The following is a 19,995-nucleotide window of genomic DNA, read 5'->3' on the forward strand; positions in this document are numbered from 1 at the left end:
GAACACCTCATCCATAAGAACAAACCAGGGTCTAGTAGCAGCAGTGGGCTTTTCACTGACTCCCTCTCCTGACCCTGGATACTTGCAATCCTAAAGTTAGAAGGAAGAAAAAAAGACTTGACTAAACAGAGAAACCAATAAAACTTTTAAAAATATTTGTTATTTGTGTGTGACATGAGAACTTCTGAACATACTTTATATTTCTTTTTCATATTGTCCCACTTTTTTTGAGCCTGCAAAAGGGTGACCTTCCCCTGTTGGCCTATCTTCTCCAGAACTGTCCTAAACAAGCAAAAGGAAAGAGGGAAAACCAAAAGAAGTATGTTAATCACTGGATGGATATTTATGAAAGTTAGAAAGATAGGAGTTTTTGAAACTGGACAGAAACTGACTACAAAGAATGTTGTTATTGTGCCTGCAAGCCACGGTGGCTGAGTTTTTAGCTCCAGTAAAACGGTGGTCATTCTCACCTCTGAGCTTAATAAACTGGCCCGTCTGCTCCTTTGTCCCAAAACAATAAAAACAACAAAGAAACCCTTCTTGCTTAATATCAGTGTAAAAAAAGCCTTTTTTTAATTTTACATTTGTCTTAATTTGCAGAACATATTAAAAATCACCCTTTAAATAAAGTTTGTCTTAACTTAAAAAAAAAACATACAAAGAACACAAACCGGGCACGTGTGCTGCAGATAGCCAGCTAGCACTAAGATAGCGGAATTTCACAAAAACAAAACTTCATAGAATGAAAACGTTCAGATTATTTTATCCTAACTGTTAATCTGCCCAAACCTAACCTCTGACCATGGTGAGGAAATGTTGTCCAAGGGGCGATAAAGTTTGAAGAAAGTATCCACACTGAACAAAGGGTTAGCTTCCCGCTAACCTCCTCAGCTTCTCACGATCAGAAGGTGCGTTCGTTCTGTGAACAAAAGGGTTAGCTCCGGAGCTGTAGCTGGGCGGCCCGTCCTGTCCGCTGCGGTTTCTGCTGTCTTCCTTCCAGACTGGGAGACCTCGTCTTTGCAGGGCCTTCTCTCGAACACCGTTTGTGTCTGCGGGGGGCTCGGAGAGACAGTCAAGCAATGCTTGTATCTTAATTATCCCCGTTCATGAATGAAAATACCGGATACACAGACAATATTTCATCCGTACTTATCTTTGCATATGATCGATGATCGTTTGGCTTCCTTGGATCCAGTTGAAGATTTTATGTCTTCTTGCCAGCAAAAGACATCAGCGCGCTGGGCCTCCCCTGACCAGTCCTTCTCGAAGGCCGTGTGGAAAGAGGGCGGATGTAGCAACAGCTGTGTTTTTATTCGGGTAGTGGCGTCACAGGAAGTCTGCAGTTATCCCGTTTCCTGGCTGTGCCGGAAGAAGGTTAATGCACTTTATTTTGAAAGTTCCAGAAATGTCCGTACTGGAGTTTAATGTTGAAATCCATGACTGTGGGTCGCAACACCCTTAGAGATAGGGTGAGGAGCTCGGCCAACCGGGAGGGGCTCGGAATAGAGCCGCTGCTCCTCTACATCGAGAGGAGCCAGTTGAGGTGGCTCGAGCATCTATACCGGATGCCTCCTGGACGCCTTCCTCGGGAGGTGTTCCAGGCATGTCCCACCGGGAGGAGGCCCAGGGGACGGCCCAGGACACGCTGGAGGGAGTATGTCTCTCAGCTGGCCTGAGAACGCCTCGGGCTCCCCCCGGAGGAGCTGGAGGAGTTGTCTAGGGAAAGGGACATCTGGGTGTCTCTGCTGAGTCTGCTGCCCCCGCGACCCGGATAAGCGGAAGACGACGAATACGAGTATATCAAGAAGGCTTGTGAAAATATTTTAAATTCTGTTGATAATAGGACCAAAAGAGAAATTGATTAAAATCCGAATCGGCAGGTGAAAGGCTAACAAAATCTGAGATTAAAAATTAGCCAGTCTAGCTAGTGCATTTCTTGTAGAATTTAGAAACATTTTCAAAATTAAGGAATTATTCATTCTTTGTACTGTAATGGTTTAATCTTGGCCAGTGGCTATAGAAGCTCTGCTCACTGAAATTTTAATTACTTTTAGTTCAGTCACAAATGGGCAGTTTAACCTGTTTGTGAATGAACTGGCAGTTTAACACCTGTGACTTTGATGGAGCAGATTTAGATCAATTATATGGATTAATAGAACCAATACAGTCTGTTTCAGCTAACCACATACTGACAGTGTAACAGTGAGTGCACTTTATTTGTTCATCTTTTTCTTTCTGGAACTGAAGCGGTGATATTCTGGGAGAAAGAGTCCTAAAATATCCATGAAAAGGATGGGCTTGGTCAAAACCTGGCCTTTGAATATCGGCCGAGAGGGAGCATCAATAATGGATTAACAGCCATCAACATTGCATATTAGATAGGGAAACTGAGAAAGACAACACTACTATGGTGAATGCCATCAGTAACCCTTCCTCGCTCCCTTAACCGGACCTTGAAGGAAGATATGGTTTTTCTCAGCAGGGCAAAACACATGTAGGAAGGTTTGGGGGTTTTAAGAGTCCTCTGTTATCCATCACTAGGCTAAAATCCTTAAAACGTTTCACTTCAGTGATTTGATTTCCGAGAGCTTGGAAGCAGCTTGCCGTAAGGATCTGTTCTGAAAGCTTTTGCGCAGTCATTATGATATGAATCACGAGTTTGATTCCTGAGTTCTTTGAAAGTTAGTCTCAAAGGACCGATAACAGCCTGAATGTTGATGTATTACAAAAATCATTACTGATTATTATGTCAAAGATGTGACTTCTGACTTGAAAGGGAACAGGCATTTGAATCTAACAATAAAGAGAGATGTAAAGACTGTGCCTTTTCATGAGGTAATCAGATATCCATAGAAAGGCTATAGCAATCAATTTTATTATTATCACTAAGAATGCAAAACATGATTTCCAATGCATTTTTAGCCACATCTGATTTAATGTAAACTTGTATCTGCGTCAAACTTCTCCTAGCTCACAACATTTTACTCAATACCTGAAAACTACCATAATTAAACCTGTTTTAAAGGGGATGTATCATGCTTTTAAATCCTTCCTTTTCACACCAAAATATTTCAGTTATGGTTTATATAAAGTAGAACTGCAATGCTTCGGTCTGATTTCCTTGTTATTACACCTCCACAGCCATCTCTTTTACCCCTGTTATGAGGCGCGTCTGAGAGCAACTCAATTTAGTGTGGTCTCTTTAAATGCTATTGAGTCACTTCAGCCTCTCTCCCCTCCAGGTTGAAGAGTGTTTCACTTTAAACCGTTCGGCCATTTTTGAAGTTTCATTACAGTGATACAATTACCAAGTGGTGCATAAACAAAACAAAAATGCCAAAACAATGCAAAACGTTTTATGTAATAATACTATTCAAAACACACAGTACGCTTATCTCCTCAAGGAGCTAAAAGCGAGCACACAGCACTAACATAAGCAGAAGGCATGATGCTACTGCTATCAAAACAACGGCTAGGACGTCATTTCAACACACAATAAAATCATGTCTAAAATAATGTTTGTCATCATTTTAGCATTATTTGTAGCTTTCCGCTTTGCTGTGTCTGTCGTTTCCATAGACAGAAGGAACTGAGGAACTGATCCCTTAATCAGATTAAGTCTATCGGGAAATCCTGCTTGGTACTGGCAGAGGTTGCTGAAGAACTTGTCCTTGAAGACCTTTGTGCAGACAAAGAGGAATCTCCCTCTTTCCATGAAAAATAAAATGTAACCAGGCACTTCAAAGATGATTGGTTAGCCGGATGTACATGACCCTGTTAAGCTGTTCTGCACCAAATGCTGTGGCGTAATATTTCAATACAAGCAACAGAGAATAGAGAAAACTAACAAAGCTGACAAAGCTGCTGTTTTTTTTTTTTTCTCTCTAAAGGAAACAATTCAAATATGGCACACGCGCAACAGATTAAATATCTTTTTTTTATTCAGTTACTGTTCATAAAGTTTATAGGACGACACAATAAGTTATGGGTTTTAAAGGATTCCTATTTCTGGGAGAGTTGTTTTGATGAATGTCATTTTTTGGTCTTGTATATTATCAAATGAAAACTCAGGTTTTTGTTGTTTTCTTTATAGTGGTTTCTAAAGAAGCCAAAGTTTTCTTTCTTGTCTGTGTCCCATCTGTCCTCCTTGAGCTTACTTCTTCTGATTGGGTCAACCTGAGATTAAATAAGCAGTACATACTATTCTGAATAGACACTACCATGAGATTCATTTCACATCACTGTTGTGAGTGTGAGCAAAAAATAAACAAACATGGATGATAAACAAATGTATAGCATTGATGCAGAGCAGTTCATTTGATTAATTGGGTCAACTAAGACAGACACTGATGCTGACATGATTGCTTCCTGAAGTACATATGGGACTGTAACTAAAGTAGTGTGGGTTCAAGCTGCAGGAAAATATAATACAGCCATTGAAGGGTTTGATTCAGATATTCCAATGGCAGTATTTAAATTAACTCCACCCCCAAAAAATAATGTTCTGGGATAGGTGAGCAGAACTCTTTTCCCAGTTTATAGAAAAACCCATGTTTCCTAGATATGTCCTCATTGTCCTTGTCTGCACTGCTGCTTCCTCCCTGGATCGAGGTAGTAGAAACAGGTCTTTCAGATAAAAGAGGATCATAATTTACCAGCAGTTCTTGCAGTTCTGACCGGAAAGTAGAGTTCTGCTCTGTAGACACCAGAACTGTTTCCACAATCCTTCTGAAAGGTGGGAGGTGTGACAGGCAGCGTGTCTTCTACTGATCAGTCTGTCCATCCATCTGTCTAGAGAACATATGTTCTGCCACTCTGAGTAGTGTTCTGAGAGGGGCGCATATTTATTTGTCGTGATGTGGTCTTCATGGACATGGGCCAGTTTAGATTGCCTGCCCCCATTACCTGCCTTAGAAAATCTTAAGGAGGAAGCCTTGGGGGGCTCATCACCCCCATGGAGAACAGGAGGGAGGAAGTTGAGAGGATGGCTCCACATGAGCAGCATGGGGTACTCCTGAGTGCTCATGTTTGGGTTGAGAAATGGAAAAGCAGAAAAGCTGTAGGGGCTTGGCTGCTGCTCCCGACAGGTATACCAGTACTGCCGGAAAGCAGATCCAGACCAGGTCTTGTCGGCTGGGATGCGCTGGAGCAAATTTGCCTGCCAACTTAAATGTGGGAGGTGGGCCTTGTGGCACAGGGACAGGGATGTCTTTAGCGCTAGATATCTTTGCCATGATGTCTAGCAGTGTGCTAACAAGTGCGCCCATCGCCGAGAGTGGGGTGGTTCCCAACATCAGGAGGGGGTGAACAGAGGTAGGTACCAGAGATGCTACCAGTTCCCATGTCAGTTCTTTTATCAGTGTAAAGCACTTTGGTCAACTGTGTTGTTTTTGAAGTGCTTAATAAATAAAGTTGTATTGCATTGTATAGTAAATCACTCTTTCTACCTTAGCCCTTCAAAGTTCCGGCTGTTGCCTACCTGGCATGTTTGAGGATCTGGGGCTCTCCCCTGTTTGGTGCTGGGTGTTCTTTTTGTTGCAGGTTTGTAGGGGCTCTGGGCTTCTGGGGGAAATTGGTCCCAGACATGGCCTGCGTGCTAGGCCATGTCTGTGTGGGCCAAAAAGCTGCCCTGGGGTGATGTCCTGTGTATGTCTGCCTGGGATTTCTGCTGCCTTTTGGTAACAATGTCTAAAAAACATTGGGAAACCAGAGTGTCATGCCTCCATGATTAACTCAAAAATGGTAAACTTCTCCTCCATCCAAAACTGGGAAAATATGAGGAACCGTTGCAGTAGACTGAAAACTTGTCACCTTGGAAACAAAACCTCTGTAGGTTTTACCTGCGCCTGGGTTGCGTCTAACAATCTTTGTTTGATCGGATATGAATCTTCTAATCTTCTTGTATCAGACGGATTCACATCTTCCAAGCTCTGACCAGGATCCAAGTCTCCTAATAAGTCTTCTAGTTAGACAGGTTTTGTCATGGGTGCTCCTGGCTGCCCGCATGGCCTCTGGGACTGCAACAGCGACAGTGGCCTCCAAGACTCCATCTTAGATGCAGGCCATCAAGGTTCCTGCATCCCTGTGGCCGACTTTCAGGGTTCCCTACACCTTTAGGACCTCGTCTTTGCCACCGTTGCCAGTAGCCTGAACTTTGTCCCCTGTTGGGATGACCTCCAGCCTACTCACCTGAAGTCTATGCCAATCAGGACGTCCTCCAGGCCACCAGCCTGAAATCTATGCCCATTCGGGACAACCTCTGGGCCGCCTGCCTAAACCTTGATTTTTATTTTCTTATTTCAAGCCCCCTCTGCCTGCCTGGTTTGGGTTTTTCTTTTGTTTTTGATGGACTTTTGGGGCGTCTGGTATGCCCCCTTGAGGGAGGGGTTCTATCATGATTCTTAGGTGTTTGGGTTTTGTTTTTCTTTTGGGTTTGTTTTTCAACATCTCTTTATTATTATTTTTTGATCCTCCAGGTGGTGCTTTATTATTATTATTATTATTATTTTCCTTAGGCTTAATTCCTTACCCTTTCTTGTATTCTGTTCATGGTACAATTTAGTTTATGTTCTTTTACATCTGGATGGTGTCCTTTGGTTAGATCATTATTTTGCATCTCTGTTCAGCTTATTCATGTTTTATTTACCACTCCCACACCGTTCAGTCTCCTTGTTTTCACCTGTGCCATTCTCCATTTATACATGTCTGTTCTGCTTACAAATTACAAAATCTTACAAGTTCTAAGCTGATTACACACAACTTATATCTCTGCAAAACCATTCCTTACAGTCAGTGTTTTACTAGCTTAATATAGATAAAAAAATAAGTACTTGTTTTAAGTCCCAAAAGCACAAGGTTAGAGATCTGGAATCGATTAGGTTTAATGAGGCTAAAGAGAATGCTGGAAACCTACTACCTTTTTAAAATCATTGGCAGAGTAAAGGATTTCCCTATCAAACCAAGATATTGTAATGGTTTTCTTACATGTCACGGTAAAAAAAATCAACCAGGGAGCTGCGACTCCAAAATGTTGCTGTCAAAGTCCTTAATAACTGCACTGGCTCCCTGTTTGTCCAATAAGTCCAATGATTTCCAATGCAAAAATTTAATACAAGAAGAATAATACAAAGAAAGAAAGATTTACCAAAGGCCTTTGGGAGAGACTCGGATCAGCAAAGCGAGGCCATATCACAAGTGGTATGTCTTACAATCAGTGTTAAAACATTTTATACCCTTATTTCAACGCTTACTGACTGACCCTCCCCTCCAAGAATAATTTTCGAAGTCTGTGTCGGTGCTGTAAATTAGCCAACCCTCATGGGAGTAGTTTATTATCTATACCATGCCCAACAGCTGACAGTTATTGCTTTACTGCCCATACAGCCAGCATTTACTGCTTACAGCTGCAGGGAACATCCTAACCTGGGGTTCACCCTTGCTCCAGTCAGTGGTCACAGCTGGGTTCAGCTGTGACCTCTGACTTCTCCCACTCAGGCTCACAACACATGTTATTTCAGTTTTATGGTTATACATGCGAACTGAACTAATAGCATGAAAGTACATGATTCTAATTCTCAACAGGTCCAAATTTACATTTTATTATTTTCTTTTTGTGTAATGCTTAAGGGTCTTTAATGTAAACCCCTCTGTCTTTTTATTTTCCTGTGAAGCACTTAAAATGCCTAGTATATGAACTGTGCATACAGATTGATAGTTAGTGCTGAGGATGTAGAAAGTTAATATCTATTTATGAGGACAGACAGTGACTTTAAGTATCAGACGTATGTGGGAGTTCTGACAAAGCTTTGAATTCAAACATCAAAGAGAAAACTTGATGTAAGAAAAACTGAGGAAGACATCTGCTCTTGAGTTACATTTGCCTTTTATGTTGAATGGTTGAGGAAAATTAATGTAAATTCAAGGTTTTGTTTTTATAAGTGTATTTTCATGTAAGTGGCTCAGTTTATGAAACATAGGAATTACCCCCAAACCCTATGTACCGACTGTCAAGGAATCCCATTTTCCAGGTTGAAGATGTCAAAGCCCTTCTAATACAGTATAGTCCCACAATCGCCTGTTAGACTATAATTGTGAGGAAACGTTTTTATACAAAATGTAGGTGCTTCTTGCACAGCTTACCACAGTTAAGATAGGTAAAGTGTACACCCACAGGAAGGAGTCAAGTATCTGGGCTTGTGGCTGCATCTAACACCTGCAGTTATATAAGGGCTATATAAGGTACAGATGACTCCCATCAAAGAGAACTTGAACGGTATATGAAGTCTTTGTCATATGGTGCCCTCTTGAATGTCCTTACCTTAAGCCCTTTGGAGCAAATCGTTTAATGGTTGAATGCTTATCAATATTGCACTGAGGTGAGTGATGTGATTTCACTGTTGATTACCTCTGCTGATCAGCGTGATTGCTTTAGTGTTAGATAAATATGGAAACTTGCTGAAGGGAATGATGAATACATTTGGGTCCTTGCCTGCCTCAGTGCAAACAATACTTAGGATTATGATGGTAAGAATCCGGATAAGCCTGAAGGCTGGTTTCATTAATCCTGATGAATTTTCCAACAACCTTTGCTGAAATACCACACAAGGTCAGTATGTGACATTAATTGAATTTAATTCGCAGTCAGTTTGGTGTAAAATTTGACCTTAGTGGATGGGTTATTCAGAGCCTACAATTTCACAGGATTAACATGATATCAATCTCTTGCCTTTAATCTCCCAGTAACTTACACACAAAATTGATCCATGTCTCTAAATGGATTTTTTTAAACACATTTGCTATATCAGATGTATTACCTCACTGAAGCACTTCATCAGAAGAATTTAACGTCAATGTGACGTTTGCATTTCCGAGTCTGCTAAGAAAGGCCTTTTGTCTCTGCAGTGTTTCTGAGTGACCGAACAGAGTAGCTTCAGCCTGTAAACAGGCAGGACAGTCTGAGCCATGATGCATAAAACATCATATTGCGTATGAGCTCCAAAAAGCTTGTCATGAAAAGATATATGATGTTCAATTATAAAATTATTCAAACAGAACTATACCCTTGGTGGATAATTGTCTTGGGGTGAAAGAAGAGCAGTCTCGAACACCTAATCTGTTTAGGATGGAAGAAGAGACAGATAAAGTTGGATACCGAAAGATGAGAGGTGAGGATTTACTGTAGAAGCAAAGAGGAAAGTGGAAACATGAGAGAGTGAATTTAGGTGGAGAAAGATTGTACAACTCACTCAACTGACAAAGTAGAATGATAGAGGAAGGCAGATGCTTTACTGACCTTCATACAACCTAGGTTTGATGAACTAGTATGGAGAGTGTTGTGATTATGAATCTGAGATTATTATTTAAAATTTAATATTAATACTTTAATATTTTATCAAATAATATTTCAGTCTGTTAAGGGTTGTCCTGTGAATACCAGCCCAGTAAGGCAGAGGTATTAGGACAAAATCAAAAGAGTGAACCAAGCTCTGACATTATTGAACAGCAAAACTCTGCACACACATGGAATGAACACAATTTCTTAAAATACAGGTCCTTCTCAAAATATTAGCATATTGTGATAAAGTTCATTATTTTCCATTATGTCATGATGAAAATTTAACATTCATATATTTTAGATTCATTGCACACTAACTGAAATATTTCAGGTCTTTTATTGTCTTAATACGGATGATTGTGGCATACAGCTCATGAAAACCCAAAATTCCTATCTCACAAAATTAGCATATTTCATCCGACCAATAAAAGAAAAGTGTTTTTAATACAAAAAACGTCAACTTTCAAATAATCATGTACAGTTATGCACTCAATACTTGGTCGGGAATCCTTTGGCAGAAATGACTGCTTCAATGCGGCGTGGCATGGAGGCAATCAGCCTGTGGCACTGCGAGGTCTTATGGAGGCCCAGGATGCTTCGATAGCGGCCTTTAGCTCATCCAGAGTGTTCGGTCTTGAGTCTCTCAACGTTCTCTTCACAATATCCCACAGATTCTCTATGGGGTTCAGGTCAGGAGAGTTGGCAGGCCAATTGAGCACAGTGATACCATGGTCAGTAAACCATTTACCATTGGTTTTGGCACTGTGAGCAGGTGCCAGGTCGTGCTGAAAAAAGAAATCTTCATCTCCATAAAGCTTTTCAGCAGATGGAAGCATGAAGTGCTCCAAAATCTCCTGATAGCTAGCTGCATTGACCCTGCCCTTGATAAAACACAGTGGACCAACACCAGCAGCTGACACGGCACCCCAGACCATCACTGACTGTGGGTACTTGACACTGGACTTCTGGCATTTTGGCATTTCCTTCTCCCCAGTCTTCCTCCAGACTCTGGCACCTTGATTTCCGAATGACATGCAGAATTTGCTTTCATCCGAAAAAAGTACTTTGGACCACTGAGCAACAGTCCAGTGCTGCTTCTCTGTAGCCCAGGTCAGGCGCTTTTGCCGCTCTTTCTGGTTCAAAAGTGGCTTGACCTGGGGAATGCGGCACCTGTAGCCCATTTCCTGCACACGCCTGTGCACGGTGGCTCTGGATGTTTCTACTCCAGACTCAGTCCACTGCTTCCGCAGGTCCCCCAAGGTCTGGAATTGGCCCTTCTCCACAATCTTCCCCATGGTCCGGTCACCTCTTCTCGTTGTGCAGCGTTTTCTGCCACACTTTTTCCTTCCCACTGAGGTGCCTTGATACAGCACTCTGGGAACAGCCTATTCGTTCAGAAATTTCTTTCTGTGTCTTACCCTCTTGCTTGAGGGTGTCAATAGTGGCCTTCTGGACAGCAGTCAGGTTGGCAGTTTTACCCATGATTGGGGCTTTGAGTGATGAACCAGGCTGGGAGTTTTAAAGGCCTCAGGAATCTTTTGCAGGTGTTTAGAGTTAACTCGTTGATTCAGATGATTAGGTTCATAGCTCGTTTAGAGACCCTTTTAATGATATGCTAATTTTGTGAGATAGGAATTTTGGGTTTTCATGAGCTGTATGCCAAAATCATCCGTATTAAGACAATAAAAGACCTGAAATATTTCAGTTAGTGTGCAATTAATCTAAAATATATGAATGTTAAATTTTCATCATGGCATTATGGAAAATAATGAACTTTATCATAATATGCTAATATTTTGAGAAGGACCTGTACAGGAATTTCTTAACAAAAATAAGTCAACTCAAAGTCAAACATATTTCAATCAACAAACTCTTTACTATGCAAAAACAATCCAACTAAACTACTAAGCAGAATTAAAGAATAGGGAAGACTAATGGGCTATGTACAATATAAACAAGTTGATCAAAGATGATTGAAAACCATGACCAAAAGTGTGATGCAACATTACCATGCAATGTTTATGTTTGAGAACCAAGGATTATCTTGAAGAATCTGGAATTGAAGTTAAGTTAGTCTTGGAACAAACTTAGGCAATAATCAGCATACCTTTCAGATAAAATATTATTTTAATAAAATATTTTAATAAAATAATGTAAAATAATGTTTTAAGAATGATCTGCAGAATAAAACCAACCTTCTGGATGACTAATTCTCAACAGTGTCTAATTAGCTGCCTTTATTTATTAAAATAATATTTAAAGAAATATTATTAAGGGAATATTTTGGGAAAGAGACAAATCTTTCTGGAGAAATGGGGCTTAATGGTGTTTACTTAGTTATCAGATTTAGTAAAATAATGTTTAGGGACTATTATTTACTAGGTTGAAAACTAACAACCTTTCTGTTAAATGTTCCCTAGCAGGCAAGCACGTGTACTTAGCTTGTTAACAGTGAAAGCGAACAAAGGAAGCTGATAGCTTAGCACCAGAATCAAACACACACCTTTAAAATACTGTTAATAAAAAGGTTAAAATGCATGAGCACGATATGGCCGATCTTCTGTGTTTAAAATCACCCTTTAAATAAAGTTTGTCTTAACTGTAAAAACACACAAACACAGAACACAACCTGAGCACGTGTGCTGCAGATAGCCTGCTAGCACTAAAATAGCTGAGTTTCACACAAACAAAACCAAACTTTATAAAATGAAAAACATTTAGATCATTTCAATCTAAATCTTTCTCTATTACTCTGCCCAAACACTAAACCTCATATGAACGTGTTGAGGAGTTTTCCGGGCAACGACGGAGGTTCCAGCTAACCTCCGGAGCAGTGGCTGGGCGGCCCATTCTGTCCGCTGACCACACTGCACGTTACCATGGGATGCGGCTCCTGTTGTCGTCCTTTCAGACCGGGGAAAAACCGCTCCACTCTGCTACGTAGAGACCGCGTCTCTGCAGGGATCTCTGGAACACACTTTGCTTCTGCAGGCCTCAGAGAGAAAGTAAAGCAATGCTTATACCTTAATCTCCCTTTTATGAATAAATACCAGATTCTTTCAACAGTAATTCATCAGTACTTAACTTGTGCATATGATTGCGTGATCTTATGACACCCTTGGATCCAGTTTGAAGAGTTTATGTATTTTTGCCAGCAAAGAGACATCAGCGCGCTGTCCCCCCTATCCGGTCCCTCTGGAGGCCGTGTGGAAGAGGCAGGATGTAGCAAGAGCAGTGCTTTTATTTGGCCAGTGACGTCACAGGAAGTCCGCAGTTACCCCGTTTCCTGGCTGTGCTGGAAGTAGGTTATTGCAATTTATTTTGACAGTTCCAGGAAAGTTTGTACTGGCCTTTCACGTTGTAACCATAGCTGTGGTCCCAACAAGACCATGTAATGGATTATTTGAAAAAAAGTTTCCAGATATATAAACTAATATTTTATGATCAAAATGTTATGCGATTGCATTTTGTGCAACTGCATCGTGACCAGGTTGTAGGTTGACCTTCAGATACGAAAATAAGAACGAGCAAAAACCAAAATTATAGTAAAGTCTCTGCAATTAAAATGGCAATCCTCTCTAAAGTAAACTATATCATCTTTATGATCCAAATTCAACCACCCCAGACTTGGTTCAAATGCTTGGATTCTATCATTTCAAAATTATTGTGGGCATCTAAACCTCCATGCATCAGTTTAAGACTTTAGAAAAAGCTAAAAGTTTAGGAGGATTGGAACTCCCAAATTTGTATAAATATTACCTGGCACATAAATTAAAATATGTCTTAAAATTGATTTGAAAAAAATCCATCAGTCTATGGATAGCAATTCTTGTAATTTCCTAATCAGTCATTTTAACCGGATGTAGCTTTTGTTGCTTAAACTGTTTGCAATGCTAGTGTAATGACTTGGTTATCCCAATCCTGTATCCATAAATTAAGTATGAGGACTTAATATAATGTTCTTCATGTTTGAGTTATTTTGAAACACAGACTCATAAGCTTTTCTTTTTCACATCTAAGCAATAGGCATGAATAGAAAAATGAAAAATATCTATATAAAATTATTGTTTATGGATTTCCAATAAAACACAATTTAATTAATGTTTACAATGAGTTCATGTTGTTTTCTATTGAGTTATCAGGTGCATTTTGTCCACTAGAGAGGACATGTGTGTGACTCAAACAAAGTAATTATGTTTTACTTTATGCCATAATAACAATTAAAAAAAAAACTATTTGGAAAATAAACTTACACAGACTTTCATAATTCTTGCATCAGAGGTTTAACCTTGTTTCTGGTCAACCTCCTTTCAATCTACTTCTTTCTTTGTGCAGATGTTGTTTGTATGGAACCCCTAATCTGGTTATAGAAGAATTGGATAAAAATATGGAAGAATTGGTTTAGCAAAAGACTATCAGAGTCATCCACAAACAATAAAGCTCACATACTTCTTTCTTTATAACCAACTTTTCTATACCATTATGTACAAAGGTGTATTTCAGATCCATGAGATGTTCTTTAACATTAGAATTATTTGCATCTGGTACTGATTAATCTTATTAAATGTCCTGCTGCTTATTTCTGAGTAGAAAAGATAAATTCCCTGCATAATCCCATAAAACACATTGTGGCTAAATAAATGTGTGCACAAATACAATTCACACAGAAAACGTGCAAACTCATTCTTTGGTCAGGGCTGGCTACACAAATCTAAGCATTGTAGAAAGACTTAATAGCTGTTAAGTCTCCACAGTCTCTAAAAAACATTATTTTGTATTATTTATATTTGTATTATACATGCAGATAAAAAGTAAGTGAAGACATTAAGGAAAACCTTCTTCTTTAAGACAAATAATAATGTCTAGCAACCATACATGTTTATACATCAAATGGTAATTATTTGAAAGCCTATTGGTTAATGAGCAATCCTCTCCTGTTGATCTTTTACAAGTAAGAACTCAGTATGATTATAGAGTGAGTCAGGATGTACTTCATTCAGTTTTTGTGGCTGAAGAGAGAATGCAATGTAATTTTACATGCACTGACAAAAAAGTGAGACACCTATAAATGTTATGATTTGGGTTTGTTTGGTTTTTTGGTTTTGGGTTTTTTCTTTATGTTTTTCACAGGTAAGGTTTTGAATCGTTCTTCTGTTTATTTTTATTATTATTATTATTATAATTATTATTGTAAAATTTTGTAATCATGTTTCTGTTTGTTTTTCTGGTCATGCTTTAGTTTTGTCATCTTGTTTATGTTTTGTCAAGTTTGCTTTTCGGATCTGGTAATGCTTCTGTTTCATGTTTTTCTAGTTTCTGTTAGTTTGTGTTCAAGAGTCTCTGTTTTGCTCCAGCCATGTTTTGTTCTTCTGTCAATTAAGTTTATTCGGATCACCTGCACATATTAATCTGTCTTCTTGTTTCACCTGGTCACGCTACATAAATACACACCTGTTCAGCTATTCATTGCGGAATCATTTTCAAATCATGCTCATGTCTGGTTTTCAGATCTTGCTCATGTCTTGTTTTTCGGGTCATGCCATGTCTATCTTGCTGGCCCATTTATTGTTTTGTGCCTGCTCTTCTGAGAGTGAGTTTTTGTTTTTATATTAAATCGTTTTTCACCTACCGTCATGCTGCCTGCTAGTCTGCATTCTGGGTTCGTCCGTTGTTCAAGTCCTGACAATAAGGAAGGTTCAGAATTGGACATGGTATTGAGCGTGTACTGCTTATTTCACCTCCCTGTCATTTTATACTTTTGCGTTTTCGCTTTTTTCCAAAGATTTTTTGGATTGGGTAGAACAGAGAAAAGGAAACAGTTCTTTGTTAACATTCTGGTATTGTTTTTGCACTTTTTCTGCTTTATCAAGATAGTTTTTATTTTCAGTCGTTCAGGTTTTCATTTGTTATAGTATATATTCTGCTCAGACCTGAATATATTTTAATACAAAATAGCCGAGTTCAAGCATTGGTCGTGACATAGGGTCAAAAATAATAGAAATGTAAAAAAGTTAGTCACCATGGAGTGCTTTCAAAGTCCAATCCAGAACCTTAAACTTTATTCTGTATTGAACAAGGGACCAGTGCAAAGTGAAAAAGAATTAATTTGTAAAATGCGTGCTAGGAGGTTCTAGTCAGTGCTCAGTTTGTCAATATTTTTAACTGATAAAACAAGAATAGCCTGACATTTGGTTCAGACAAGGCAATACCATTAAAAATGATTAATTACCAGGATGAATAATCTGATACGCAATGATGAAGTGCATGGCTTTGAAAATTGGAAGATGAATGGGAAGAAATGTCAAAGCACTGGTTTAAGGTATGAACTGATGAAGAGGCTTATTGGTGCAGAGCCAGTTTGGTCCTCATGCAGATCAGCAATGACTGCATAATTATTTTTTTAACATTTCAATGATCATTTATGCAAAAAATTAAAGAAATAGATCAAACAACATGAATGAACAAACATACAATTGAGCTAACACCAGGGTACATAGATCTCGCAGGACATGGATTGAATGATAAGTGAAAAAAATGCTATGTTTCAGTTCTACAAAACAACCTAACATCTGTGAGACCCTTAGTATAATACCAGAAAATGAAAACTCTATGCTTTTTTGCATATAAGGGACTTTTAAAAGGAACCTTTGTAATAAGTTTATGGTTTTATTGATCAACAAGACAAATTACCAAAACTACAAATACAGAATAATGTTGCATTATTGCTGAAATCTTTTTGAGGATGAAAGGTCTTTGGCATAATGCAATGCAATGCTCTGTAACAACTTGGAGTGGTTTAAGCCACGCTGCAGCAACTATCACCGTTTATGTTAAAACGCCTTTAAGCGCTCAACAACCACTGAACACTGGTCATTTTCCTTTCAATGATTGTAAGTGTAAAAGTCATGTTTTGTTTTTGTTTTTTTTTCACCATTGGGTATGTGTCTCTGTTAGTGCGTGCATGCTTTGGTTCTGCTATGTGTAAATGGGTTCTGCCTGTCTGTCTGTGACAGCAGCTCAATGGTAAGATGAATGTTTCTTCTCAGCTCATGTCCATCCTACTGGCATAAATCATCGCTGCCATTCAACAGCCATCTCCTATGCAGTGTCTCATTAGTCTAACCATACAAGAGCTTCCTCCAAAATAAACCCAGTCATATACAGCTTCTAGTAGATGTTTTCAAAATACTTTTCCAGCATTCAACAAATTTAGAAAGTACTATAAACTAAACACACCTTTTAGGCCACTGAGATGTAGCCATATGTTCAATGTTACGCTAATCTGGGCCTTAGTAGGATACACTATAACAAAAGCCCAGTACAGGATGTACTCCACTAATGTGTATAATGGGGTGCATTAAAGGGACCATAAACACAGCTGCGCATGTGGAAAAATGGTTTAGTGGTTAAAGACGATACAGCTTGTAGAGTATAAAAGAATACATGAGCATCTGTGAACTAATAGGCAGTCTAGCATGCAGGATCTCTGTAAAGTGGTCATGGATCACCAAGAGATATTGCAGCTGCAGTTTACTCTAACTGTCACATTAGTTGTGCATAAACACTGATCATGCTAGAATTTAGATTTAGTTCAGCTTCTTCTAGCTAATTGTCACTGACAAAGAGATTTGCATTGAGTTTCATAATGGGCTTCCATTATTGCTTGGTTGTGAAGAAAATAGCTGAGGACAGAAGAAGGCCTTCTGCTGTGGGGCTCATCTTGGGAACTGTTAGGCAGAGAGAAAGAGGGAGCAGAGTTATTATATTTACTTCCACAACCTCAGAAAAGCTGCTCTTCACTGAGGTCGCAATTTCTGACATTGTCATTTTCTACTTCAAGCTTGCAAAGGTATTTTAAAATATACCTACTTTATTACTTGCACCTTGCTAGGACCAGGTTGGACTCAATTTTTGCCTTAAGAACTGCTTCAGTTTTTTTGGCAATGCATCAATGTGTCGTCAGAACTTTCTTCTGAGATTTTACTCCATACTGACTTGCATTTTTAGCATGGTCTGAATATGAATCATGTGGTTGCTGAAACTTTGTCTGCTACAAATCCATGATGTGAATCTCCCATTATACCCCATTTATATCTCCTCTATTGGATTGAGATCTGCTAACTTTGGAGGCCAGTGGAGTTAAGTAAACTCATTCTTATGTTCAAGAAATGGGTTTAATATTCTTCAGATTTGTGACATTACACATTTTTCCACTGGATGTAATCATCAGAAGATGGATTCAGTATAGACAAAAAGTGGTGGTCAACAACAATACACAGGTCAGTTGTGACGTTTAACTGATACTTGACAGGTACTGTTAGAACAAAAATAATTTTGTGTCCTTTGGTAATTATCTTCCATGCCTATTTTCTTTTCTGTCATTTCATGCATGTTTAGGGCATAACCTTAGACAGCTGCAGGAACTTATTTATATCCTTCTTATTCTGATCTTTGCATCTCAAATCAAGAGACAGCGAACCAGATAACATTTTCCAATCTGCCCTTGTGGTTTTTGTCACTGTAGCCTATCTGCTACACGGTTGAACATGTTGCCCATGCAACATGTGGTTATTTATACCGCTGTTGTCATTCGCTAATCCTGAACCAGTCTGCCCATTGTCCATGGACACTTAACCTTAACAAGGCCCTTTCATTCATCCAACTGCCATTTACTTGATTTGTCTCTATTTTGGACCTTTCTCTGTATACCTGAAAGACTGTTATGTCTGACCTCCAGTAGATCAACAGGTTTTTTTAACAATCAGAGATTCCCGTGGGCACTAACAATCATAACATGTTCAAAGTCACTTAACTCTTCTTGGTCTTGATTGTCATGCTGTGTTGAAACTTAAGTCATCTTTACCACATCTGGATGCCAAAATGCATTGGGTTATAGCCTATATTTACCCCCACTAATATTTGGATAAATGTCCTTAGCATGTTGAAGAAAAACCACAGACTTTTTGGAGCATTCAATAAACTTCTGTGGCAATTCTGGCTGGTCAGTCCTTTTGGAAGAATTGGTAAAGCTTGTACAAACTGTTTGGTTTCCAGCTGCAGACTCATAGCTTTTAAGAATAGTTCACAAATTAATATTTGGGTTTAGAATTGTGTTGTGGGTACTAAACATGCCTATTCAGCCCACATTCCTGTATTCAAAAAGATTTAACGTTTATTGGTCCAATGTAATATTGTGATCTTAAATGTCCTGTTTTGACTAGCTGTAAGCAGAACATGATCATAATTAACAAAAACAAAGGATTAAAATCATCAGCCTATGTGTAATACATTTATTTAATGTGTTTCACTTAGTGAATTGAGTTGCTGAAATAAATATACTTTTCAATAACATTCATGTTTATTGAAGATGACTGTATATATATATATATATATATATATATATATATATATATATATATATATATATATATACATACACACACACTGCTCAAAAAAAGGGAACACTCAAATAACACATCCTAGATCTGAATGAAATATTCTCATTGAATACTTTGTTCTGTACAAAGTTGAATGTGCTGACAACAAAATCACACAAAAATCATCAATGGAAATCAAATGTATTAACCAATAGAGGCCTGGATTTGGAGTCACACACAAAATTAAAGTGGAAAAACACACTACAGGCTGATCCATCTTTGATGTAATGTCCTTAAAACAAGTCAAAATGAGGCTCAGTATTGTGTGTGGCCTCCACGTGCCGGTATGACCTCCCTACAACGCCTGGGCATGCTCCTGATGAGATGGCAGATGGTCTCCTAAGAGATCTCCTTCCAGACCAGACCTGGACTAAAGCATCCGCCAACTCCTGGACTGTCTGTGGTGCAACGTGACGTTGGTGGATGGAGCGAGACATGATGTCCCAGATGTGCTCAATCGGATTCAGGTCTGGGGAACGGGGCGGCCAGTCCATAGCTTCTGTGTCTTCATCTTGCAGGAACTGCTGACACATTCCAGCCACATGAGGTCTAGCATTGTCCTGCATTAGGAGGAACCCAGGCCGAACCGCACCAGCATATGGTCTCACAAGGGGTCTGAGGATCTCATCTCGGCCATGCGGCCCTCCAAAGAAATGCCACACCACACCATTACTGACCCAAACAGGTCAAACCGGTCTTGCTGAAGGATGTTGCAGGCAGCAGATCGCTCTCAAGGGTGTCTCCAGACTCTGTCACGTTTGTCACATGTGCTCAGTGTGAACCTGCTTTCATCTGTGAAGAGCACAGGGCGCCAGTGGCGAATTTGCCAATCCTGGTGTTCTCTGGCAAATGCCAAGCGTCCTGCACGGTGTTTGGCTGTGAGCACGACCCCCATTTGTGGACGTCGGACCCTCATACCATCCTCATGGAGTCGGTTTCTAACCATTTTGTGCAGACACATGCACATTTGTAGCCTGCTGGAGGTAATTTTGCAGGGCTCTGGCAGTGCTCCTCCTTGCACAAAGTGCGGAGGTAGCGTCTCCTGGTTTACTGGCCTGTCTCTTGGTAGCGCCTCCAGGCTCTGGACACTACGCTGACAGACACAGCAAACCTTCTTGCCATAGCTCACATTTATGTGCCATCCTGGATGAGCTGCACTACCTGAGCCACTTGTGTGGGTTGTAGAATCCGTCTCATGCTACCACAAGTCTGAAAGCACCACCA

Source organism: Girardinichthys multiradiatus, chromosome 12, assembly GCF_021462225.1.
Source record: "Girardinichthys multiradiatus isolate DD_20200921_A chromosome 12, DD_fGirMul_XY1, whole genome shotgun sequence".
NCBI classification, from domain to species: Eukaryota; Metazoa; Chordata; class Actinopteri; order Cyprinodontiformes; family Goodeidae; genus Girardinichthys; species Girardinichthys multiradiatus.